Source organism: Perognathus longimembris, chromosome 9, assembly GCF_023159225.1.
Source record: "Perognathus longimembris pacificus isolate PPM17 chromosome 9, ASM2315922v1, whole genome shotgun sequence".
Lineage (NCBI taxonomy): Eukaryota > Metazoa > Chordata > Mammalia > Rodentia > Heteromyidae > Perognathus > Perognathus longimembris.
This window is the reverse complement of record NC_063169.1, coordinates 30,694,011-30,720,534: the sequence shown is the minus strand read 5'-3', so window position 1 is coordinate 30,720,534 and position 26,524 is coordinate 30,694,011. Positions and strand designations below refer to the sequence as shown.

At 36.3% G+C, this 26,524-nt stretch overlaps 1 pseudogene; it reads right to left on the bottom strand.

Annotated features, from left to right (window-relative positions):
- Window positions 1-6,222: 6,222 nt before the first annotated feature.
- On the bottom strand, window positions 6,223-25,358 carry LOC125357564 (annotated as a pseudogene).
- Between the last annotated feature and the right edge of the window lie 1,166 nt (window positions 25,359-26,524).

Genomic DNA, 26,524 nt, shown 5'->3' with positions numbered 1-26,524 from the left:
GGGTCTTAAACGGTGCTCACAAGTGCTTGTAGATTGGCATTCCCAATCCAAATGGGCAGAAGAAACACAAGAAAGATGGCAAACAATGAAGGCTCATCTCCCATTCAAACAAACAGGAAGCAGAGCAGTCAATCAAAGACATAGAAGAGAACCCTCAAAATGCTCTAAAAAGCCTACTGATAAGAATGTTAAATGAAAAGTTTGAATCTCTTCAGTCAACTATTCTACAGCGTGAGGAGACAAAGCAAAAATTAGTGGAGAATTTCATGGCCTCCACAAATAGAAAGATAATGGAACTTCAAGAGTCAAATGAAAAGATAGTTACCCAGCTAAAAGGTTTGAGAGATAGCACTCAAAACCAAGTAAATGAAGTAAAGAAGTCTATGCAAGACCTAACAGATAAGTACAGCAAGGACATGGAGATCATCAGGAAAGTCCAGTCAGAAGGAAAAGAGATTCGAAATCAAGTAGCTAGCCTACAGTCTCAACTAAATGAAGCAGAGGATTGAATCTTAGGAGCTGAAGATTCCCTAGAATCTATGGAGAAAGATAAAAAATCAATATAAAGCCCAGCCAATCGACAAAACAGATCACTCCAGGAAATTCATGATACAATCAGGAAGCACAATTTAAGGATAACAGGTATTGAGGAAAACCTGGAGAAGGAAGTTAATGGAATAGGCAACCTATTTAACAGAATATTAGCTGAGAACTTCCCAAATATCCAGAAGGATAGGCCTATGAAGATACAAGAAGCATTTAGAACCCCAAACCAACCAGACAAGAATAGGACATCCCACCGACACATGGTGATCAAAACAGGATCAATAGAGTATAAGGAAAGAATCCTTAAAGCTGTTAGGGAGAAGAAAACAATCACATATAAAGGAAAAGCAATCAGAATTACCCCAGATTTCTCAGCAGAGACCATGAAAACAAGGAGAGCCTGGAATGAGGTATACTAAACACTAAATAAAAATAACTACCAACCAAGAATACTGTACCAAGCTAAACTCTCATTCATAGCCGAAGGTTAAATAAAAGTCTTCCACAGTAATGGAAAAACTTAAACAATATATCTCCACCAAACCAGCTTTACAGAAAATCCTCAAAGATGTACTATACAGGGAAAATAATCAAGATCCCAATGCAGACAGAGAAATGAACCATGAATAGTAAACCAGAATATCAGGTCAACAATGGGAAGACACAGTCTTTAGCAAGATATGGATAATGAAAGGAACAAACGATCAGCTCTCAATACTAACTCTCAACATTAATGAATTTAATTCACCAATCAAACGACATAGGCTCACAAGTTGGATCAAAAATCAAGATCCATCTTTCTGTTTCCTCCAAAGACATTTATCCAGCAAAAGTAAACATCTTCTAAAAGTGAAAGGCTGGAATCAAATCTATCAAGCAAATGGCCCCCATAAGCAAGCTAGAGTTGCAATCCTAGTATCAGACAAAATTGACTTCAAATTAAAAAAAGGAAGAAGAGGCAAAGAGGTTATTACATACTAATAAAGGGTAGTCTCCTACAGGAAGATATAACCATCCTAAATATCTACACACCAAATACAGGAGCACCCAACTTCATCAAACAAACACACACTATTGACTCTAAAAACACTCATAGACCCAAACACATTGACAGTTAAGGACTTTAACACTCCACTGTCACCTATGGACAGATCAACACGCCAAAAATTGAACAAAGAAACCACAGAAATAAACAGTTGCATAGACCAACTAGACTAAATTGACATCTACAAAATATTTCACCCAGCAACAACAGAATAAACATTCTTCTCCGCGGTACATGCAAACATGCAACATTCTCCAAATTGATCACATCTTAGGGCACCACGAAAATCTGTACAAATTCAGAAGTATCAAAAACATTCCCTGCATTCTCTCATACCACAAAGGAATAAAATTAGAGCTCCACTCAAACAGCCACCATAGAAAATCCTGCAATTCATAGAGACTAAACAACACACTGCTGAACCATCAGTGGGTCATTGAAGAAATTAAAATGGAAATTCAAATATTTATGGAATTAAACCAAGATGAGGACACAAAGTACCAGCTTCTTTGGGACACAGCAAAGGCAGTACTCAGAGGAAAATTTATATCTCTGAGTGAATACACCAACAAACTGGAGAAATAGCAACTCAATAATTTAAGGAAGCACCTTAATTTCCTTGAAAGAGAACAACAAGCCAAACCCCAAGTCAATAGACTGAAGCAAATAATTAAAATCAAATCAGAATTAAATCAAGTACAGATGAAAAAAAAAAACAATCGAAAGAATCAACATAACAAAGAGTTGGTTCTTTGAAAAAATCAACAAGATAGAGCCCTAGCAAACCTGACCAAAAAACAGGGCAGCAAACTCAAATAAACAAGATAAGAGATGAAACAGGTAACATCACCACAGAAACAATCAAAATTCAGGACATAATAAGGGACTATTTTGCAAACCTTTATGCCAACAAATTTGAGAACTTGGAAGATATGGATGATTTCCTAGAAAAAGTCCATATCCCCAAACTCAACCATGAAGATTTAAAACTTCTAAACAGACCCATATCCAGTATTGAAATAGAAACGGCAACAAGTGATCTCCCACCCAAGAAAAGCCCAGGTCCAGATGGATTCACAGAATTCTACAAGGCCTTCAAACAGAACTCACACAAATATTTCTCAAACTCTTCAATGAAATTGAAAGAGAACGTTCACCACCAGACACATTCTATGAAGCCAGTATAATCCTCATCCCAAAACCAGGAAGGGACTTATCACGGAAAGAAGACTATAGACCATTTTCCCTGATGAACATAGATGCAAAAATTCTCAATAACATTCTGGCCAATCGACTTCAACAGGTCATCAAACAAATCATACACCATGATCAAACTGGATTCATCCCAGGGATGCCAAGTTGGTTCAACATACGCAAGTCAATTAATGTAATCCACCACATCAACCAGAGCAAGGTAAACAAGGGCATGGTTATATCACTTGATGCGGAAAAAGTGTTCGATAAAATCCAGCACCATTTATGCTAAAAGCCCTGGAAAACTGGGATTCCAGGGAACATTCCTGAGTATAATCAAGGCAGTTTATGACAAACCAACAGCAAGCATAACTCTAAAAGTTGAAAAACTAAAGCCATTCCCTTTAAAATCAGGGACAGGACAGGGGTGTCCACTCTCTTCCCTTCTCTTCAACATAGTACTAGAATTCCTAGCCAGAGCAAGTAGGCAAGAAAAAATGTAAAGGGGATCCAAATAGGAAAAGATGAAGTTAAAACTTTCTCTCTTCGCAGATGACATTATCCTATACCTAAAGAACCCCATCGTCTCTACCTCCAAGCTACTAGAGCTGATCCAAAACTTTGGCAATGTTGCAGGATATAAAATAAATCATTAAAAATCAATGGCTTTTCTCTATGCTAATGACCCAAAGACCGAGGCTGAAATCAGGAAAGGAACTCTTTTTGCAATAGCCTCAAAAAACATAAAATACCTAGGAATAATCTTAACCAAAGAAGTGAAAAATCTCTATGATGAGAACTTTAAAAACATGAAAAATCAAATTAAGGCAGAACTAAGGAAATGGAAAAACCTCCATGCTCCTGGATTGGGAGGATTAATATAATCAAAATGGCAATATTGCCAAAGGCTCTCTAAAAATTCAATGCAATACCCATTAATATCCCAACACCATTTTTTAATGAAATAGAGGAAGCAATCCAGAAATTCATATGGAACAATAGAATACCCAGAATAGCAAAAACAATCCTTAGCAGAAAGAACAGTGCTAGAGGAATTACAATACACAACTTCAAGCTGTATTATAAAGCTGTAGTAATAAAAACAGCTTGGTATTGGCACCGGAACAGGGGTGAAGACGAATGGAACAGAATTGAAGACCCAGTAATGAACCTACCAAACTACACCTACTTAATCTTTGATGAAGGAGCTAAAACCATAGTTTGGACGAAAGCCTCTTTAACAAATGGTGCTGGCAAAACTGGTTCAACACCTGCAACAAACTAAAACTACATCCTAATATATCACCCTGCACCAAAATCAATTCCAAATGGATCAAAGACCTCGAAATCAAAACAGACACTGTGAAAACACTAAAGGAAGGAGTAGGAGAAACACTTGGGCTCCTTGGCATAGGATAGAACTTTCTTAACAAAGACCCAGAAAGGCTACAAATTAAAGAAAGGTTGGACAGATGAGACTGCATCAAACTGCAGAGCTTCTGCAGGGCAAAGGACATAGCTCGTACGATAAACAGAAACCCCACAGATTGGGAGAAGATCTTTACCACCCATTCAACGGGCAAAGGCCTCATATTTAAAATATATGCAGAACTTAAAAAATTACCTTCCTCCAAAACGAACCCGCAAAGGACCAATAGCCCTCTCATCAAGTGGGCTAAAGACTTAAAAAGAGACTTCTCTGATGAGGAAATGAGAATGGCCAAGAGACATATGAAAAAGTGCTCTACATCACTGGCCATAAAAGAAATGCAAATCAAAACAACATTGAGATTGCATCTCACCCCAGTAAGAATGTCCTATATCAAGAAAACTAACAATAACAGTTGTTGGAGGGGATGTGGCCAAAAGGAAACCCTACTTCATTGTTGGTGGGAATGTAAACTGGTTCAGCTACTCTGGCAAGTGTTATGGAGATTCCTCAGAAGGCTAAATATAGAACTCCCCTGTGACCCAGGAGCCCCACTTTTGGGTATCTATCCAAAAGACCACAAATAAAATCACGCTAAAGCCACCAGCACAACAATGTTGATTGCAGCACAATTTGTCATAGCTAGAATCTGGAACCAACCCAGATGCCCCTCAGTAGACGAATTGATCAGGAAAATGTGGTACATATACACAGTGGAATTTTACACCTGTATCAGAAAGAATGACATTGCCCCATTTGTAAGGAAATGGAAGGACTTGGAAAAAATTATACTAATTGAAGTGAGCCAGACCCCAAAAAACATGGACTCTATGGTCTCCCTTATTGGGAATAATTAGAACAGGTTTATGCAAGTCACAGCAGAGGCTCACAAGAGCCCAATAGCTCTACTCTTATGATCACAAGATGATACTAATTGAAATGAACTCCATGTTATGGAAATGATTATTATATCACAGTTGTAACTACTTTCAACATCCCATCTGTATTTTTAGCTTCTATTATTGATAATCTTCTTGTATCACCCTCCTGTGGTTGTACCTACACTATCTCTGTATCTTATCTGAGTATATTGGAAACCGTGTATACTGGTATTAGAACTAGGAAATTGAAAGGGAATACCAAAATCGAGAGACACAGGGTAAAAAAAAAAAAGACAAACAACCACCAAAGCAATACTTGCAAAACTGCTTGGTGTAATTGAACTGAACAACTCATGGGGGGGGGGAGGGAAAGGGGAAGGGGAAGGGGGGGAATGAGGGATGAGGTAACAAACAGTACAAGAAATTATCCAATCCCTAATGTATGAAACTGTAACCTCCCTGTAATTCAGTTTGTTAATAAACACTTTAAAAAAAGAAAAAAGAAAAAATTTTGCTGCTGAGCAAATGCCCAAGGGACATCAGCTTGGCTAAGCCTTCTGCTGCTCCTGTCCAGAGTTCAGAAACCTCACCGTCATAAAGGATGGGACCAAGGGTGAACAAATGTAACCATGGTACTCACTAGACACTATGTGGAATATTAACTATACAACTTGTAGGTGGAGACAGGAGGGAAAAACTGGGAGAGATCAAGGGAAGGAGTGACATTGTTCAAAAAGAAATGTACTGTTTATCTGACTTATGTGACTGAAATCTCTTTGTATACCATCTCTACAATAACAATTAATGAAAAACAAGAAGAATCCTTGCTGCGTAAGAAACCCAAAAGGATCTTCTGAACATTCTTGGCAGTGTATCCTCAGACTCTTTCACTTCCAGCTCATCCTTACCTCTTATTTCTGCACCTTCACATTGAGGGGCCTTGAAGCTTTTAGTTTTAAATTGTTTAGTTCCAAATGTTATCAGTGAGATTGGTGCTGTGTCTCAGGTGGTAGAGTGCTAGCCTTGAGCAAAAAGAAGCCAGGGACAATGCTCAGGCCCTGAGTCCCACACCCAAGACTGTCAAAAAAACAAAACAAAACAAAAAAACAGTTGGTCAAAGATTGCCTTTAACACATGTACTTTACTATGACATCATCAGTTTACAAAACCTGTAACAGTATACAAAGTGTTTATTTGCAAGATCTTGATTTTGTAGGTCACAGCATCCCAGACATAAAACAACCAACCTTCTTACTACAGGATGAATATTTATTATTCCAGGAAGAATCAGAGATTCAGTGATTCCATTCAGGATCTCACTGATCCCAGTAGAAATGACATCTGTTTCAACAGTTCAAAGAACAAAACAAGACACTTCTGTAGTGTCTCCACATCATTCTTCTCTATGTGATCTTCTTTAATTTCAAGTTGTTCTGTCTCTTTCAACAGTTCTGTTTTTCGTTTTTTTTTTTGTCCTTAGGGTTCTTTTCCCTTTATTGTCAAAGTGAAGTAAAGAGGGGTTACAGTTTCATATGTGAGGCAGTGAGTACATTTCTTATTCAACTTGTTACCTCCTCCTTCATTTTCCCCTGCCTACCCCTCCTCCTGTCCCTCTTCCCCCATGGGTTGTACAGTTGGTTTAAACCAAATGTTTTTTTAAGTATTGCTTTTGGAATCATTTGCCTTTTTATCCTTTGTCTCTCCATTTTGATATTCCCTTTCCCTTCCCTAGTTCTAATACACATATATACAGTGTCCAGGGTACTCAGATGAGATACAGTGATAGTAGGAGTAAAACCACGGGAAGGGAATACAAGAGAAAAAAAAGGGTACGGTTTCACATGGCATGTTGAAAATAATTACAACAATGATATATGCTTGTTTCCATAACGTGGAGTTCATTTCACTTATTATCATCTTATGTGTTCGTAAGGGCATAGCTATTGGGCTATTGTGATCTTCTGCTATGTACTGTACTAATTATTCCTTATGAGGGAAACCATAGAGTCCATGTTTCTTTGGGTCTGTCTCACTTCACTTAGTATAATTTTTTTCCAAGTCCTTCCATTTCCTTACAAATGGGGCAGTGCTGTTCTTTCTGATAGAGGCATAGAATTCCATTGTGCATATGTACCACATTTTCCTGATCTATTTGTCTACTGAGGGGCATCTGGGTTGGTTCCATGTTTTAGCAATGACAAGTTGTACTGTGACGAACATTGTTGTGCTGTAGTGTGGTCTTGCTTGTAATCTTTTGGGTAGATGCCCAAATGTGAGGCTGCTGGGTTGGACAGGAGCTCTATGTTTAGCCTTCTGAGGAACCTCCATACCACTTTCCAGAGTGTCAACAGCTCTGTTTGGGCATCTTCCAGTGTTCTTATTTCTTCTTTTAATTTTGATGCCTGATTGAAATCTTGTAAGGTAATTCAATTTTTTAAAACTTCTTTTGCTTCAGTAACTTTAACTTTTATTTCATCCATCTCGAGTTCTCTCTTGCATTGGATGGATCAATGTTATTAGTAATAATGGGTGCACATATCTCTGAGATCATTTCTTTAACAATTTCTGTCCTTACTGTCATTGGTGATGATGTGGAGTTGTCTTCTCAACAAGAAAAGAAACCGGGGATATTGCCTGTGTAAGTGGTTGGTCTCCTATAAAATAGCCATCTTCCTTCTTCACTAGTACCCAAAGAATTGAAATTTGAATCAATTACTAACCAATGAACTCTGTCATTAAGTTTCCAATATATGAAAATTCATTTCTCCATGGCTCATCAACTATTAGAATGCTCTCGATATAACTCAGTAGATACTCTGCATATACTACTGGTTCTGTTTGACAAGATATTCTCTAAAACCTTCTCACCTGCATCTCCTTTTGATTTCAAGTAATTGCAAAGGGCACACCAATATAATTCAATTTTAGGAGTTAATATTTCCATGGGGATCATTTTTCTGCTGTCATTATTTTTACAGATCACCATAAGTTCGCTGGGGGAGTCACTGCCAATAAAGCATTGAGAACAGAGACTGTCACTTCAGAAGGTATTTCCTTTGGTGAAGTGTGACCAGCCTTGGAGAAGATGTTTCTGCATGGGTTGCTTCACAGTATTTGAGCTGTCATTGAGACCCTATTGAAGCAGCATTACTCTCTAAGCAATGGCTATCACTCTCATAAGAACATTTTCAGCTAGAACCCGATAAGCCAACTTTCTGAGAGCCTCTTTTACATCCTCAGTGCATTCTACAATTTTTGGCAAACTCTTGGCTGATGGTGTAATACCATCTCCTAACATCTGGATTCAATCATTTTCAATCAAACTAGTATATGTACTAACCACTAAGCACCCATCATCCTTGCGATCTTATAGTTGAGAAAGAGCCCAAACTACCTGTATTCATACATATTGAATCTTATCTTTCAATCTAATAAGCATAGCTTTTATAATTTTGTCAAACAAATCATCATCAATATGGGCATTTTCTGGCATATTTCTCAAAAGCTTGTTTATGAGTTGGCATGCTCTAAACATGACTAGGTTAGTGTGGACTTATAAGACTTTAAGGGGAAGGTGAACAATAATTTAAAATGTCCTCATTTTCCTTTTCTAATCATCTTTGTTATCCAATTGGTGAAGTAAGTAACAAACTTTGCTGCAAATTCTGTCACATGTTCCACAGTTGTAGACAATGGCAATCTATTTTAGGTAATGAACGATCTCCTCATGAAAAACTGTTTTATCACCTATTTTGTCATAAGTGCAACTCAGAACCACTACCAGCTTTGCCTGGTTCTGGTGAGATGGCTGAGCCACTGAAAACCTCAGTGGATAGCGGCCTCTCCTTTGCTCTCATGGTGTCGGAATGAACAGAACTCCAGCAAGGCCCAGTGTCTCCCACAATCTGCTCAGTTTCTTCCCCTGCCCCAACAATTCTGCTTCAAAGCACCCATTGGTGATTAGTTTGTTGAGATGATGAATATGTACTATATGAATAGCAGTTATGGATATAAAGGTCTAACTTGTAAAAAACACACAATAAAAACCGACTAAAATAGTTTTATAGTAAAAATTTTCTTCATACTTTATTGATTTTTGTGGACCACTAAATTAAAAATAAAGAACAAAAATTCATAGAAATCTTAATACACAGTTTTAATATTAAAATAATTCCAGGTCTTCAGCTATGTGGGGATCCTTTTTTTCTTTTGGCTATTCTGTAGCTTCAAAATATGTTGATAAATATCTATTGACCTCCTAAAGTTTATTTGGTGCAATAATACTAAATCAGCCACTTGGGTTTATTTATGGAATAGGGATTTGATGGTATCCTGTATTTGAATGGTAGTTTCCAATGATGAGAACATATAGAATATTCCTCTTTTTCAATGTTTATCTTCTAGGTATTATTGAGATAGAGGAACTTTGGAATTTTTACTCTACCTTCAGGCATCTAATATAAAAGGGAATGACAATGAGTTTAAATCACAGGAATGTACTGCCCTTAGAGGTAGCAAGCTTACACCATCTTGTTTTCTTCTTTCCCCCCTTCTTCATGAAGGGTGGGAAGAAACTGTTTGGCCAGTGGGAAGAAAGCTGAGTAATTACATGCTAATTGTTTATTATGTACCAGTTCATTGCCAGAAAAAAATTTCAGTGACATATCATATAACCAGATAACATTTTATGTAGTCCATGTGGCAATTTTTTTACAACAGCCTATTATTTTCTCTATTCTACAAATGAGAGAGTTAAAGCATAAAGAGGCAAAATAACTTGCTCAAGGTCACACAACTATGTGGAGAGGTCTTTCTGTGAGGTCTGTATTATTTCTTCTACATACTCACCATGCCTCTGGCAAGAAGCTCTTTCTCATCAGACAGTATTGTTCACATTTACGGTGGAAGGAGATCTGTCAGACTTGAGGAGGACAGAATTTGATGAAAAGCTGCATCCACAATGGTATCTCTTCATCTTCTGTATGTTATCTTACCTTCAGGATGTACCAAGTAAGAAAACCCACTGTGTAAATGGGAGAAAGATTGCTACCAATAGGACCACATGTAATGAAGTGTATCAACATGAACTCCAAGAACTGGAAACAAGAGGTTCTCTTTATGTCCTGTATGTTGTTATTTCTTTCTTTCTTTCTTTCTTTTTTTTGGTCTGTTTTAGTTTTCTGTATCCTTTGTCTTGTATATAAGTTTATTCGATCTGTGGGAGGGAAAGGGAATCCAGAAACAACAGGATAGAGGATAACTAATACAACAATGAAACTCACTTGACATTATGTTGGAAGTCAACTCTACAATTTGGGGGGCAGGAGAGCTGCAGGGAGGGGTAAGTAGGAGAAAATGAAGGAGGGGGTAACAATGTTTTTAAAAAATGTACTCATTACCTTACTTATATAACTAAACTCCCCTGTTCATCATCTTTACAATAAAGATAAAAAGTAAATAAATAAAATAAAGTATGGGAAAAAAGAATTGCTGCAGAGGAGAAATTTATAGCTACTTGCATGAGCTCTGCCATCTCTTCTTTTTATGGTGCTGGGGTTTGAACACAGGACCTCATGCTCCAATTCTCTATCACTTGATCCACAATCCTAACCCTTTAGAAAATATTTTATTTATATTTTAGATTGAGTATTACATTGCGTTTTTGTGTTGTGCTGGCTTTAAACCAAGATCTTCTACTTACACGTCCTGCATAGCTGGCATTATAGGTACACCAGGCTTTTGCATAAGATGGCATCTTCTTAATTTGGGGGCCAGGATGGGTTTAAATTGCAATACTCCTTATATCTGCCTCCTGAATAGATGGGTTTATAGTCATGTACTACAGTGCCTGGATGAATTTCACTATTTCTGTCCACAGTTAGAATTTCTTCACATGTTCACTCTCATTTTGTTATGAAGCCAGAAGTATATCTGGTGAATAATTCTTCCTTCTCACCAATAGATAACTCCATTCTCATCCCAGTTCTTAGAGCCCGAAAACATAAACATATTTTTGAGCCCCTGTGAAAAAGTAAGTACATAAGGAAAGGAAGACAAATAACTACTGAATCCTGAAATTGCCATCTCTAAGAAGGAGAGATTCACCAAGGAGGCCAGATATGAGTGCTCTGTGGATTTCCATGGACAATAAGAATGCTGAGATATCACTTGTTCTGCACATTTAGTGTTTGAGAAATGTAGTCATTACTTCAGAATAGGCATAGATATGTTTGATTGGAAAAGTATGACTGGTAAAACAAAAAAACAGTTACTAGCTGTTAAAAGCCAAATTGGAGGTGTCCTTTTGATGAATCTAGGGTAAACCTTTCTTAAAATAGTTTCCTATTGTCAGAGATGTAATGAAAAAAACATCATTTTCTGGGAGGAAATGTCCATGAATCTCATACCTATAAGTAACTACAAAGTCCAGTTCTACATAACTTCTTTAAATCATTGCTGGTTCATAATTTCAAAGCTACTGAAACTGGAGTTCCTGAGTGCAAGGTCCTGGCTCCAGGATCCCGGTCAGACTAGAGTTGGTCACTGACTCCTACAGTAGACAACAGCTATAGGTAGTCCGGCAGCATGTTGTCTTGAGATTGCTTAGACAGGGTCTTATTATGATGAGAATTGCTGATACCTGACAAGTAGTCCAATTCTTTTAGATTCCAAGATGGCTACAAAGTGACAGTTATAGTTAAATGGTTCTAGTCAATGATTTATTCCAGTTAATCCTTATTCAGGGGTGTTCAGATGTCATTATCCTACATTAGGTAGCATCAGGTCATGAGAAGAAGGCATTGTCTGAGGGACAATTGGGCTTTTTTTCACAAGATGCTTATCAACAAATCCCATCCTTTCTAGAATCCCAAGGTAGTAGGATGGAGGGACTCAGAGTAGGGAAAATCGAGTTAGCTTCTGTAGTCAAGACCTTGAGGTTGCACAGTGTCTTAAATTTCTAGTTGTAATGTGAGTCACTTTGACTTTGGTCTTCCTTCTTCTGTCATGGCAGGAATTCAATTTTCATTACTTTGAAATGTATGCTAGGAAGCCAGCCTGGGCAGCCAAGTTGCATGTGTGACTTAGTTGTATAAATTTGAGTGAGTTAATCATCTCTCTGTATGATAGTTTCCTCATTTGTCAGTAGAACCTGAGCTAGAAGATAGTCTTTCCATGCATAACTCATAAATAATCTGCAGCTAGAAATAAAGTTTATGTTGAAACTTCTGGGTTTCCTCAAAAGGAGGGGTCCTGAGAGTACAAGTTTTAGTTAAACCTGTAAGTGCAAATATTTTCTGGGTTTGCTTCTCAACCTAGAAGATCCTCAAAGTTTATAGTGAGTTAACACCACACTAGAGAGGTAAGCTGTAAATTTCTTGGTTGGCCAAAATCAACTGTAAGTCAGTTATTTCAAGACTTGCTCAATTTTAGTGTTTGAAAAACATCAACACCTCCATTATGTTGTTAATACTGATGGGGGAAAAGCACAGTGACCCTCTTCTAAAGGAGTTGGACTTGGGAGGTAGGAAAGTGCACAGTCACACAGAGGGTGTTTTAATAAAGTATGTAGAACAAGACCTTTGAAATGGAAGTGTTGACTGAAAAGCATGTATGGAAAAAATTTTAAAATAAAGCAGCCCTATGTGGCTAAATGATCAGTGATGTTATTGGAGAACCAGAAACTTAAAGACTGGCATGAAGAACTTTATTCATGCTAACATATTCATCAGTTAGCTGTATTTAGAAGTCATCTCAAATATGTTTTGGATGGGCTATGAGAAATTTACACAGAAAAAGTGCTACTGTGATTTTATCAATAAATTGTGTATTTCACCATGTGCTAATGATTTTTTTTCTAAAAACGAATATGTTGTGACCTCAATAAACTTTTATATGTAAAAATAATGAAACAAATCTTATTTTCTGGTGCCAAGTTTCTATAAAGTCACTCTTTAAAATATTAATCTCACTGCAGCATGTAGAATTTTACACACAGCTTCAAAATAGGTCTGGCACTATATATCTTTATAAAGTGAAAAGACTTGGAGCAGAGTCAAGATCCAAACATCAAGGTTTCTATCTTTACCTTGACTTCTTACTTTTTTTAAAGATCAATGTAGCTTATACTTACTCACATATCATATAACATAATCACATTTTAGATAATAATAGCAGGCTGGTATTGCTCCTGCATGACATTTTCTACAGCAGACATATTTATAGGCCTGTGTTTTAAAAGATAAGAAATAGATAAATATTTTCTCTTGTTTAGTAAACTTTGTACTAGCCATAAAAACTACAAAAGTTAATAGCAGTGTGTTTAAAAAATGGAATGTCAAATTTCAGAGTGGTTATTGCTTACAGTGAAGAGCTAAGACTACTTGGGTTCAAGTCCTAGCTCTGCTTGTCTTTCACTGTGTGACCTTAGATATATTATTTAACCTTTCTGTGTCTGTTTTTTTCACGTCTACAAGATCAGTAATAATAATATCTACATGATAGGTGGCCATGAGTTAATATTTATGGAATGCTATAGATAGGGAAGAAAACAAATGCTGTGAGATTTGTATTTGTTATGTGCCTTGTATGTAAATAGAGAGCTGTAAAGAGGTTAAAAAGAAAATTCATATTCGAGAGGGGTAGGAAAAGACATTGCAGAAAAGTTAGAGATATTGAATGAATGTGAAAATTATGTGCCTTATATGTAAATAGCTGTAAAGAGATAAAAAGAAAATTCATATTCTAGAGGAGTAGGAAAAGAAACTGCAGAAAAGTTACAGATATTGAATGAATGTGAAAATCACTTATTTGTTGGCAAATGATTTAAAAGTTTCATGATCAATATTCTCCTAAACAAGGATATCAAGTCATGAACAAACTATTTCCTACATCAGTTGGAATGGTTATAGGGACTGGCAAAGAGGTAAGCGCAAAGAACGTGTTAGGCTCATTTTTTAAAATATTTTAGAAAGCAAATAAAGACATGGACAATTGAAGCAGAGTTTATTAAACCAACCAACTGAATAACCAGTAATCACAGAATCTGGGTAAATGCATCAGGTTTGAGGATATTTCAAGTTCTTCCTATTCCGGTCATTTTCTCTCCATCTCTGCAATACCTTTGAAAAGCAGGAGCCATGCAATTACAGAAGGTTTGAAAAACAGCAACCTAGCAATCACTGAAATAGTCTGAGAGAACTGTCACTATGTAACCTGCCGGATCATTTACTAGAAACCTCAACTCGAAATCAAAAGACTTTTCCAGGGGAACTGGTGTAAAAACAATTAGCAAGAATTGTTTAACCTGAGTCAGTGACTTGACTTAGAGTAAAGAAGAAGTTGACTAAAAAAATATTAAGGACAATTTGGGAAACCAAATGTCTACCTGAGATATAAATAGGTCTGACTATTAGGAATCTAGAAGGCCAGATACAGAACTATTCACATGGCCAGGAAAGAACTAAGAAAGTCCTCAGCTCTCTCCTCTGTCTCATTTGAGGTGCCAAAAAACTAAGAATTGCAACTTGTCTGCCTGAGTGTTAAAGACATTCTTCAAAACACAAAGACATTTGATAAGGGTTGGATTTTTTTTGAATAATTACTTTTTTATTTTCAAAGTTATGTACAGAGGGGTTACAGTTTCCTAAGTAAGGCAGTGAGTACATTTCTTGTACAATTTGTTACCTTCTCTCTCATTTCCCCTCCCCTTCCCCTTCCCCTCTCCCCTCATGAGTTGTTCAGTTGGTTTACACCAAATGGTTTTGCAAGTGTTTCTTTTGGAGTCGTTTGTCTTTTTATCCGTTGTCTCTTGATTTTGATATTTCCTTTCCCTTCCCTAGTTCTAATTCAAGTACATTCAGTATCCAGGGTACTGAGATGAGATACAGTGAAAGCATGGGGACAACCACAGGAAGGGGATAAAAGAGTATCATCAACAAAAAGAGCTATGGTTTCACATGGTATGTTGAAAATAATTACAACAGTGATATAACACTCGTTTCCATAACATGGAGCTCATTTCACTTAATATCATCTTATGTGTTCATAAGGACATAGCTTTTGGGCTCTTGTGATCCTCTGGTGTGACTAGCCTAAACTTGTACTAATTATTCCCTATGAGGGAGACCATAGAGTCCATGTTTCTGTGGGTCTGGCTCACTTCACTTAGTATAATTCCAAGTATTTAATGAAAAGGTCTGCAAAATAATTAGTTGACCACTAGTCTAAGCATATATTTGATTAGGCATACATAAAAAGGAACACATACTTTACAGAATTAAGATTCACTGAACAACAAGAAAGATATGCATTAATAGCAAAAAAATCTCAGAGGAGAGGAGACATAATTTATTTTAAACAAATCTTCAGCAAAAATTATAAATGCAGGAAAATAAGAAAGAATAGTAAATACCAGAAGAAAATAGTCAGTAGAAACTTTCACAGAGAAAATTCCAACTACTCAATTGAATAGGCAAAGATTTTAAAATCAGATATTTCAAATATGTCCAAGAAGTAAAAATAACAATGTAGAGAGGATAAAAGGAAAGTATCAGAATTATGTCTTGACAAGTAGAAAATATCTATAAGTAGAAAGAGACAAAAACATTTCAAACTGGCAGTAGTGGCTAATGCCTATTAGCCTAGTTACTTAGCAGGCTATTATCTGGGAGATACAGGTTTGAAGCCAGCCTAGGTAGAAGTTTCTGATATTCCATCTCTAGCTAATCAGCTGAGGTAGAGGCATCGCTCACATGGTAAAGTGTCAGCCATGACCAAGAAAGCTGGAAAAATACAAGCACCAAGTTCAAGCCCCAATATTAGAAACAAACAAGCATATACAAATAGACATTGTGTAGTTGAGCAATAATACAAACATATAAATTCAGTAGAGGATCCCCAAAACAGTTGCAAGCTGGCAAAAGAATCACTAAACTTAACTATAAGTCAGTTGACATAACCAAATGTAAGTGACTGAAAGAGTAAAGAATGAAGTATAAAAAGAATGAAAAATGAAGTGAGCCTCTGCAGAGCTATTGAAGACAGTCTATGAGACATGATCAAACAGGCTAAAGGTGTAATGACAATTCCAGAAATAAAGGAGAGAACCAGAGAAGAAATAGCATATGTGAATAAACAATGGCTGAAAAACATCTCTAGATCAACGATAAGTATCAATCTACTTTCAAAGAAGCGCATCATTCTAAGTAGGATAAATTCAAAGAGATCCTCTCCTAGACACAGCAGAAGCCAGGTTCTCAATCTGGGTAGAAAGGTGATTTCTTCCCACAAGCAATGGAGTAAGAATAAAGTGAGAGGACGAGTTTTATATCTAGTGAAGATTTGTAAGAAGAAAGGAAATTGAGACATTCAAGACAAATATAAACTAAGAATAATTATTGCAAGAAAACCTAAGTGGCAAGAAATAACTAAAAGCTTATCAGTGAGTTCATTTCTTGTCAAACAGAAATGTACTCACTACCTTATGCATGTAACTGTAACCCCTCTGTACATCACTTTAGCACTAAAATTAAATTTAAAGAAAAGCTCATCAGTAAGGACAATAGTGGTTAATCTGGATCTTGGTGAAGAAACAAAAAACACCAGTTAAAAGTAGCTACATAGAAAAATAGAACACATATGTAACTTTTGTTTATAATCCTATCTTTCTCTTGTTTGACAGAAATGACAACTGCAAAAAAAAGTTATAATAAGTATAAATCTGTAATGATGGGCATATCATATATAATTTATATCATATATATAAAACAATATATAACTATAATAGCACCAGGAAGAGAGAGGGCAACAGAGTTTTAAAAGTAAAGTCTTGAATATTATTGAAATTAAGTTGCTATTTTTAAAATTGTTATGTATCATTAGTTATTGAGGAAACTACTAAGGAAAAAAGTCTTAAGATGTAGAACAATTATGGAAGGAAATAAAAATGGTAAATTAGAAAATATGTATTTACAACAAAGAAAGCAGTGGTGGAGAAGAGGAATAAAAAATACATAACACATATGCATAAATAAAATAAAATAGTGTAGATCTTACCTTCTCATTACTTACATTGATTGTGAATAAATACTTAAAATACAAAGTTTTTTCAGAATAAATAAAATTTACGATTTAAATACAGAAAATGAATATATGATTTAAAACCTTTAGATTTAGATAGAAACGAAGTTAAAGAATAAGCAATGCAAACAGCAACCAAAGACAGCTCCAGTGACTATATTAATGGAAATAAAATAGCTTTTGAGATAGAAATTATTTGAAGCAAGAAAGATAATTTATAATAACAAGTTTATTACGTATTAATCCTATATATGAATCATATATTCACTTAACTGCAGGTCTCCCATGGTTTTTAAATAAAAAACTAACATGAAATTTAAAAACTAGAAAAATCCCAACAACAGTTAGATACATCAATACCATACTTTCAATAATTACAACAAGGCAAAAATTCAACAATAAAATAAAAGACTTGAACAGGAGTGTAAATCAACCAAAAATAGCAAGTATTTAAAAAATCATCTACTAAACAGCACCAGATTATATTTTTCTTAAGCATACATAGAACAATTTTCAGGAAGGATATGTTTGGTTTATAAAACAAGCAATAATGTAAAAGGACTGAAATAATGACACATATTATCATACTTTACTAATGAAATAAAAAATCAGTACAATCAAAGTTGGAAATTAGGAAATGTGTGGAAATTACTCTTAAATTACTAATAATTCAAAGAAGGCATCAAAAGGAAATTTAAAGACCACCTTGGGATGAATTAAAGTGAAAACCTAATATACCAAAATCTGTGAAGGTACATGTACAGAAGAAGGTGAATAGCTGTAAATGCCTAGATTGAAAAGAAAAATTTCAATTTATGATTTAATCTTTCACTTTGAAATTAAAAGTAAGCAAAAAATAAATTTTGAAGAATAAAAGGAACAATAATGGCTAGATAGAAATAAAATAAGGAACTGAGTAACAATGGGAATTAATAAAAGCAAAAGTTAGCTCTATTAAAATATCAACAAAATTGAGTATGTTTTGGCTAACTTAAATAATAAAGATGAGAGATAATTCAAATGACTAAAATTATGAATAAAAAGACATTAATACCTATTCAAAGAAATTGCTTAAAAATATAAGAATATTATGTGCCAGAAAATTTGAGTAAGTTTTTAGAAACACATAAATTACTAAAACTGGCTCAAGGATGCATTAAAAATATGAAGGCATAATACAAACCAAAACTGAATTTATATCTGTTTAGCTATTCAAAGGTAGCTCATCTGATTTCTACTCATAATATTTTCCACAAGAAAAGAAAACCACACATCCTTAACCTAACACGTATATTTTTTTTGTTACATAGGAAATGAATTTATCTTATTTTCATCTATAAATACTTCAAGGAAACATCTCTACTCATGATTTACTTGAGTGATGAGAATGTTTGTTATTCACATTATTCCTTGGACCACACCTGGATTTTTGTTAAGTAAACAGCTGAGGATGTACACTGGTCATGTCCAAAAGATCAGTCATATGGCTTAAGGTTTGGAATTTTGAAACACATGATAACGGACTGACCTGACTTATGGGAAAAAGTATAAATCTAAACATTCAGCCACATTACCAAAGACTCATCCAAGCATGTCTAAAAACTGAAACCTCAATAAAAACCCTGAAAACCTATGCTCAATTGAGCTTTCTCAAATGCCTGAAGGGTTTCTTGTCTGAATTCTATGGAGAGAGAAAATGAAAGGTCTGTGTTTAAGATATTTTTAGTCCTCACTCTATATGACTCTTAATATGAATGATCCTATTTGTATATTTTCAATAAAATAGTAATGTAGGGCAAAAACAAAATAAAATTTCTCAAAAGGAGAATGACTCCATCCTAAGTGAAAATTAATACTAAATTTTCATAAGTACATGCCCTTTAAAAAATTAGAAGAGAAGGGAACACCTCCCCAAACAGCAAGGACAGTATTTTTGGAAAAAAAAAAAAAAAAAGAAAACAGAATCACAAGAAAGAGGGGGAGAAACTCACTAAAGACAAATATTCCATATGAATGTAACTTTCAGAACCTCCATATAGTATTTGAAAGTCTAATCCAACAATATATGAAAACAATAATAAAGTTGTACCTAAGTGGAATTTATCCTAAAAGTGTTAGATTTGATTAACTTTGAAATAAAAGCATACTACATCATATTAACAGCAAAACTTTTTAGAAATCCACATGATTATCTGAATAGTTGTAGAAAATGCATTTATAAATTCTAATACTTCTTTTAAGATAATATCAAAATTAAGTATCGAATATCCTCATTTGTTAAGAGACTTCTATGAAAAAAATCACAGTAAAAACGTGCATTTTTGGTATAGACAAGGCATTTGAATAGACATTTACACAAAACTACATATGGATTTTTTTTTTTTTTTTTTTTTTGCCAGTCCTGGGGCTTGGACTCAGGGCCTAGCACTGTCCCTGGCTTCTTTTTTGCTCCAGGCTAGCACACTGCCACTTGAGCCACAGCGCCACTTCTGGAAGTTTTCTGTATATGTGGTGCTGGGGAATTGAACCCAGGGCTTCATGTATAGGAGACAAACACTCTTGCCACTAGGCCATATCCCCAGCTCTGGATTTCTAATAGGCACATAAAAATCCTCTATATCTTCAGTTGTTATGGAAATACAAATCAAAATCCCAATGTGATACCATTTCACATGATAAATAATGAATCAAACAGTAACAAGTATTGAAAAGGGCATGAAGACTTTCACATATTTCTCCTACTGCATGTGTTGGGGAAGAAAGCATTAGCCTTTTTTAAAATTTTATTTTTATTGTCAAGGTGATGTACAGAGGGGTTACAGTTACAAAAATAAGTTAGTGGCTACATTTCTTATCAAACTTGTTACCTCCTCATCATTTTTCACCCACTTTCCCTCCTCTCTATCTCACCCCTTCCCGAGTTGTACAGTTAATTTCCCATATATTGTCTTATGAATATCACTGTTGCATTGGTTCATCCTTTATCCTTTGTCGCACCTTTTTGATGTTTCCCTTCCCTATCTACAATACCCAGGGTACCAAAAACAAATATAGTCACAACAGGGGATAAACCATAGCAAAGAAAAATGAAGGTAACAATAAACAATTCCAAATAGAACATTAAAAATAACAATGAAAAACAATTTGTTTCTATATCTTGGAGTTCCCTTTGCTTAGCATCATCTTATATGATCGTATGTTCATACATAGCAATTGAGCTATTATGATCCTCTCTTAGGACTATCCTAGACATAAACTAATTATTACAAATGAGGGAAGCCGTGGACTCTATGTTTCTTTGGGTCTGGCTCACTTCACTTAATTTGACTTTTTTCCTGTCTTTCCATTTCCTTAGGAATGGTGCAGTGCCATTCTTTCTTATGGCAGCATAGAATTCCACTGTGTATATATACCACATTTTCTTGATCTACTGAGGATTGATTCCATATTTTAGCTATGGTAAATAATACTGCAATCAGCATGGCTGTGCTGGTAGCTTTAGTATGGCCTTGTTTGTGATCCTTTGGGTAAATGCCCAGAAGAGGGGTTGCTGGGTCATAGGGGACCTCTACATTTAGACATTTGAGGATCCTCCATACTGCTTTCCAGAGTGGTTGAACAAGTGTATACTGCCACCAACAATATAGTAGCATTCCCTTTTGTCTACATCCCTGCCAGCATCTGTTGTTATAAGTTTTCTTGGTAATGACCATTCTAACTGGGGTCAGGTGTGATCTCCATGTTGTTTTGATTTGCATTTCTTTTATGGCCAGAGATGTTGAACATCTCTTCATGTGTCTACTGGCCATTCTTATTTTCTCTTCAGAGAAGTCTCTCTTTAAGTCTTTAGCCCACTTATTAATAAGACAGGCATTTCTTTGAAGGTTTGTTTTGGGGGAACCTATTTTTTTGAGTTCTAAGCATATTTGGGTATCAGCACTGGGTTTTTAAAATGTTAAACAATAGGCATGAAGGCACAGCTAAGTAGTAGAATGCCAGCTTTGAGTGGAAAAGCCAGTGGAGATCACAAGGCCCTCAAACTCCCAGTAACAGCACACATACATGTTAAACACAAGTCTAGAAATAGTTTGTATGAATACAGTCAACTAGTCTTTGACAAAGAACAAAACACAATAGTGAAAGTCTTTTCAATAATGTAATGAAAACAACTAAGCATGCAAAAGAATAAATCTACATCCAAACCTTACAACTTTCCTAAACATTGACTCAGAATGGCAAACTCAAAGGTTTAAATCTCACAGAAATAACACAACACAAAATCTAGATGACTTTGAGATAGACAGAAACATTTTAGATTCAACAAAAAGATCCATGAAAGGAAGAACTGATATTCTTGACGTTACACCATGTTCTAGGAAAGGTGTTATGAAGATAAAGAAAAATAAATAAATAAAGCAGGCCACAGTTCGGGAAAAATATTTGGGACACGTATCTGATAAAGGATACAAAATATACAAAGAACAATTAAAATTAAACAATAAGAAAACTTCACAATTAAATATGGGCCAAAGACCTTAATAGACACCTCACTAAAACATATTAACAGGTTTCTAATAACTATATAAAAGAACATTTGTTTCACATTATTTGGTCAAAAAACTGCAAATTGATACAGCAGTGAGAGAAATACTACATACATTTCAGAATACCCAAATCTAGGAAATTGAAAATGCCAAACACTAGTGAAGAACGCAACTCTCATTCTCCGACAGCCTGGTGGTAAATTAGTATGCCCATTGTGGAGGACAGTCTGGCATTTTCTTATAGAACTATATATGTTATTAACATATCCATATCAGTTTTCTGCTGCTTGCATTGGGTACTGCCCATTTTTTGAAATATTTATTTATTGTCAGGTGGATGTACAGAGGGGTTACAGTTTCATACATAAGGCAGTGAGTACATTTCTTATCCAATTTGTTACCTCCTCCCTCATTTCCCTTCTCCCTCTCCCCCTCCCCACTTCCTTTCCCCCCATGAGTTGTACAGTTGGTTTACAGCATATAGTTTTGTAAGTATTGCTGTTGAATTGGTTTGTCTTTTATCCTTTGTCTCTCCATTTTGATATTCCCCTTCCCTTCCCTAGTTTCAATACATGTATATATACAGGAACCTGACTGAATTACAGCATTGGTTCACAGCTTCATGGCAGGCGACTGCCTCCAATGCATTCTTCAGTTCTGTCTTGTGAATTGGAAGGAAGAAATCCACAGACAAGAGAGGGGAACTTTACACAAGTGAGAGAAGAGAGGGGGTTTCATACCCCGAGTTGTCTCCTGATCACTTGCACCCTAGGCAAATGAAATACAAGAAAACTGGCCAGTCAGAGGAGACTTACTGAGCCACTGTGGGACTTGAAACTAGTTCTCAAGTAGGTCTTTGGCATCCTTATTTCTAAGATCATGTAGACCTAGGAGGTATGGAGGCAGACATTCTGTTCTCTGAGGTGTGTGTGTGTGTGTGTGTGTGTGTGTGTGTGTGTGTGTGTGTGTGTATGTGTGTGTTTGGCGTGGGTATGATATGCGGCTTGAACTCAGGTCCTGGGTGCTCTCCTTTGGCCTTTTTGCTAAAGGCTGGCACTCTGCTACTTGAGCCACAACTCCGTCTGCCTTTCACTGGTTAATTGTAGATAAAGTCTAACAAACTTTTCTGCCCAGATTGCCATTGAACCTCAGATCTCATCCTTCTAGATTATAGGCATGAGCCATTGAAGGCCCATTGGCCACTGCAGTTTTTAAACCATCTGTATTTACTCCAGTCACCTCTCTGTTCACTGGGCCCACAATAACTTCTACCTTCACCAGGGATCCTGAGCCTTAACTAATCTGCTGAAGTACATAACTTTTAAACCAAATCTATTTAATATCATTCAACAACTGTACTCCTTAGTTGAAAACAAATAAATGCACACCAAAACCTCTACAAAGATGCTGATCACAGATTTATTCATAACTGACAAAATTTGCAAGGAACTTAGATGTCCTAATTTAAAATTTTATATATGACTCAAGAATTCCTGTCTGGTACATAACCAAGAAAAGAGAAAACATAGCTACACACAAAAACTGGTTACAACAAACGTTTTCTGTTGCATTGTTCCAAGTGGCACAGATGTGGGAACAAACCACAGTCCACTAGATGAATAGGTTATCAAGGTATGGTAAATTCATACAGTGGAATATTATTCAGCCATAAGAAAGCCACAGCATCCCAGGAGTATACCTTAGAAGCACTAAGTGAAAGAGGACTGCCACAGAATGCTACATGTTGTCTGATTTCATCTGTGCTACAGTTCCAAGCCAGGCAAATGCACAGCAGTTTTCAGGCACTAGGTATGGGAGTGTTTGTGTGTATGGCTGTGGGCCAGGGAGAGGAACAGTTAACAGGTGAAGCATTCTTATTGGGCTGAAGCTTAATGGTAATGATGGCACACTCTATGACTATGCTAACAAATCACTGAATCATACACTTTAGAAGAACTAAATTTACTATAATAAAGCACTATATATACTGGTATTAGAACTAGGGAAGTGAAAGGGAATATCAAAATCGAGAGACAAAGGATAAAAAGACAAATGACTCCAAAAGCAATACTTGCAAAACCATTTGGTGTAAACCAACTGAACTACTCATGGGGGGAGAGTGAAAGGAGGAGGGGAAGGGGGAAGGAGGGAGGAGGTAACAAACAGTACAAGAAATGTACCCAAGGCCTAATGTATGAAACTGTAACCTCTCTGTACATCAGTTTGACAATAAATAAGAAAACAAAAGCATTTGACACTGACTGAAAAATATGAATTGTTAAGCAAATGTTGGTTGTTTTTATTTTCATTGATAGGAATAGACATTTTTTTTTTACCTCTGAGAGAAAAGTACAAAGGAATATGAAATTTCTGCAGTAGAAGTAATTAGGGGTATTTGGCAGTAAGTGTGGAGTTTTGGAAGAGTAAGCATCCTTTTTGTTATGTGTAGTGGGAAGGAAATACAATGTGCCATGTATAATCAAGAGACTGGGCCCTTCCTGTCCTACTTGGGTGAAGAAGAAGCCTTTACTAAACAATTAAAGTTCTAATGTCATATCCATGGTTACTGCCACATAGAGCTTCCCTTCTGAGAAAGAGCTTGATTACAGAGTATGGCTTTCTCTTCTGAAAATCTGCCATCGTGACTTCAGTCAGGGACCTATGGTAAAGACCCCCGATTTATTTCTTTTTCAAGGGCATCCATGACAGCTTGGCCTCTCAATGAACTCTTCTTTCAGCTGCCTTGGTGGGTGACAACATGTCTCTCTGAAGTATATACCAGGGCAATTCCACATGGGGTACAATCTATATTTTAAATCAGAGCAGGTCAAACAGGCTGCAAAGTTCTCCAACTATTTTCAGAGAATATATGGATTTATACAATTTCTTTAAATGTCAAAAAGACCTTTTTTATTCAACAGGAAAGACTGCAATAGTATTTATATAAAGTTCCATGTATGCCTGTCATTCTGAGACTAGATAGGTGATCATAGATTCAGTCCTATATGCACATGAATGTATAATTACAATATGATTTATGCAGGGGAGAGTTACACACTATGAGCAACTAACTTACTATTGAATGAAATGAGTACCAGGAAGCTGGAACTTGAAGTATCAAAGGGATAAGGTAAAAGGGAAGGGGATAGGTGAATGAAAAGCAGCATGGGAGAAACAGTTATAATATTTAATGTATATATGTGAAAATGAAACAAGGAAAATTGAGAGGATGAGTAGGATTGGAAGGGATGGGGAGAATGATGACATTGATCAAGATATACATTGACACATATACTGATATGTTGAATTGAAACATCTTTGTACAACTACTTCAAGATAATTTTTGAAAGGTAGGTGGAAGAGTCAGTTCCTGACAATGAGAATAAAACTGAAACACCAAGCTAAGGGGATGGGGGAAATGGGTGAGCAACAGAGACAAAGGGCAAAAATGTGCTCAGAAAAGAAGAGCTATACCAAACAGAAAGCATTTCCTCTTCTTCCTTCTTCCTTTTCCCTTCTTGCTCCTCTTCCAACTCCTCTTCCTCTTCTTTCTTTTTTCTTCTCTTCCAAAAAGCTTCTTGAATCACCAAGGAAGCAAGACTAGAGTCTTTATGGTTCTTTAGATGTCTTCTCCTGCACATGTAATGAATAGCTCTCCTTTGTGGACCAAGTCACAGACATGGAGAAATCACTTTTCTGCATTCAGAAAAAAATTCCTCTAATGTTTGTGGCCAATGGGATGCCACTCCTGAGAAGCTCAGTGAAATTACTTTCCTCCTGCATCAGCCCCTTGAAAACGAAAGTATCAAAACTCTCATTAGGGCAGAAAATGGGTGTCTCATAACATAGCCTATTTGTGTGTTTCTCTACCACATGATTACTGATATGTTGGTTTTCTCTAAGGATTAAAATTAGAACACCAGGCCCACATTTGTTTACAGTTCAGCATGTGGCGGGCCTGAGCCACAGAGCTGTGCCTGACAGGAAGTGTGTGTAGGTCATCTCCACCCTCCTACAAGCATCACCCTCTTTGGTGTATTTAGACAGGAGGGACAATAATAATGAGCATACCATCAACTTTGCCAGTAACTCAGGAAGGGAAATATCTGGAAGCGATAAAAACTGCAATTGATAAAAGCTTCCCTTGTTAAATTTGGGCCACACATATTCTAAATAAAATATACCACTTAGGAAATGATATGTGTTGATAAAACTTGATAGAGTTGTTTTTCCAAATGTCTTCTCCCTGCTGGGAATTTCACACTTTGGCAGGCTCTCCTCAGGCCTCCCCAGTTGCCATTCTCCTTCCATGACCTGACCTGGTGTTGTTTATATGGCTGTTTACACATGTCTTAACAACCTTTGCAAAAGGTCTTTAATGACTTTCACTCCTGGCAGTACATAGCTCCAGGCAGAGCTCCAAAGGCTGCCAATGTTGTTGTGTTTATTTGTGCAGTACCCTCCCTAGCTTCCTGTAAACCCCTCAGAGAATGGTCTGGAAAGTATGTTGAAGGTTAGTTATAGATGAGGTTTAAGACTTGGGCTCTAATTGCTAGTAAGAAACATAGTAAGACTGCTTAAACAATTAGAAACTGTCCATGTCATTATCATCAGGCTCACTTGGTGACCGGAGCCTGGGTGTTTCATGTCTGCTTGAAAGGTAGCATGGCTCCAGTGGCAATCTGTTGTCTGAAGGAGTTGACTGCCTTTCTTGGGGCTTGGTTCCCTCATCTATTAAAGGAAGAAAGTGAATGAACTGACTACCAAAGGCCAACAATTTCAAACAGTCTGAGCTCCTAGACAAATG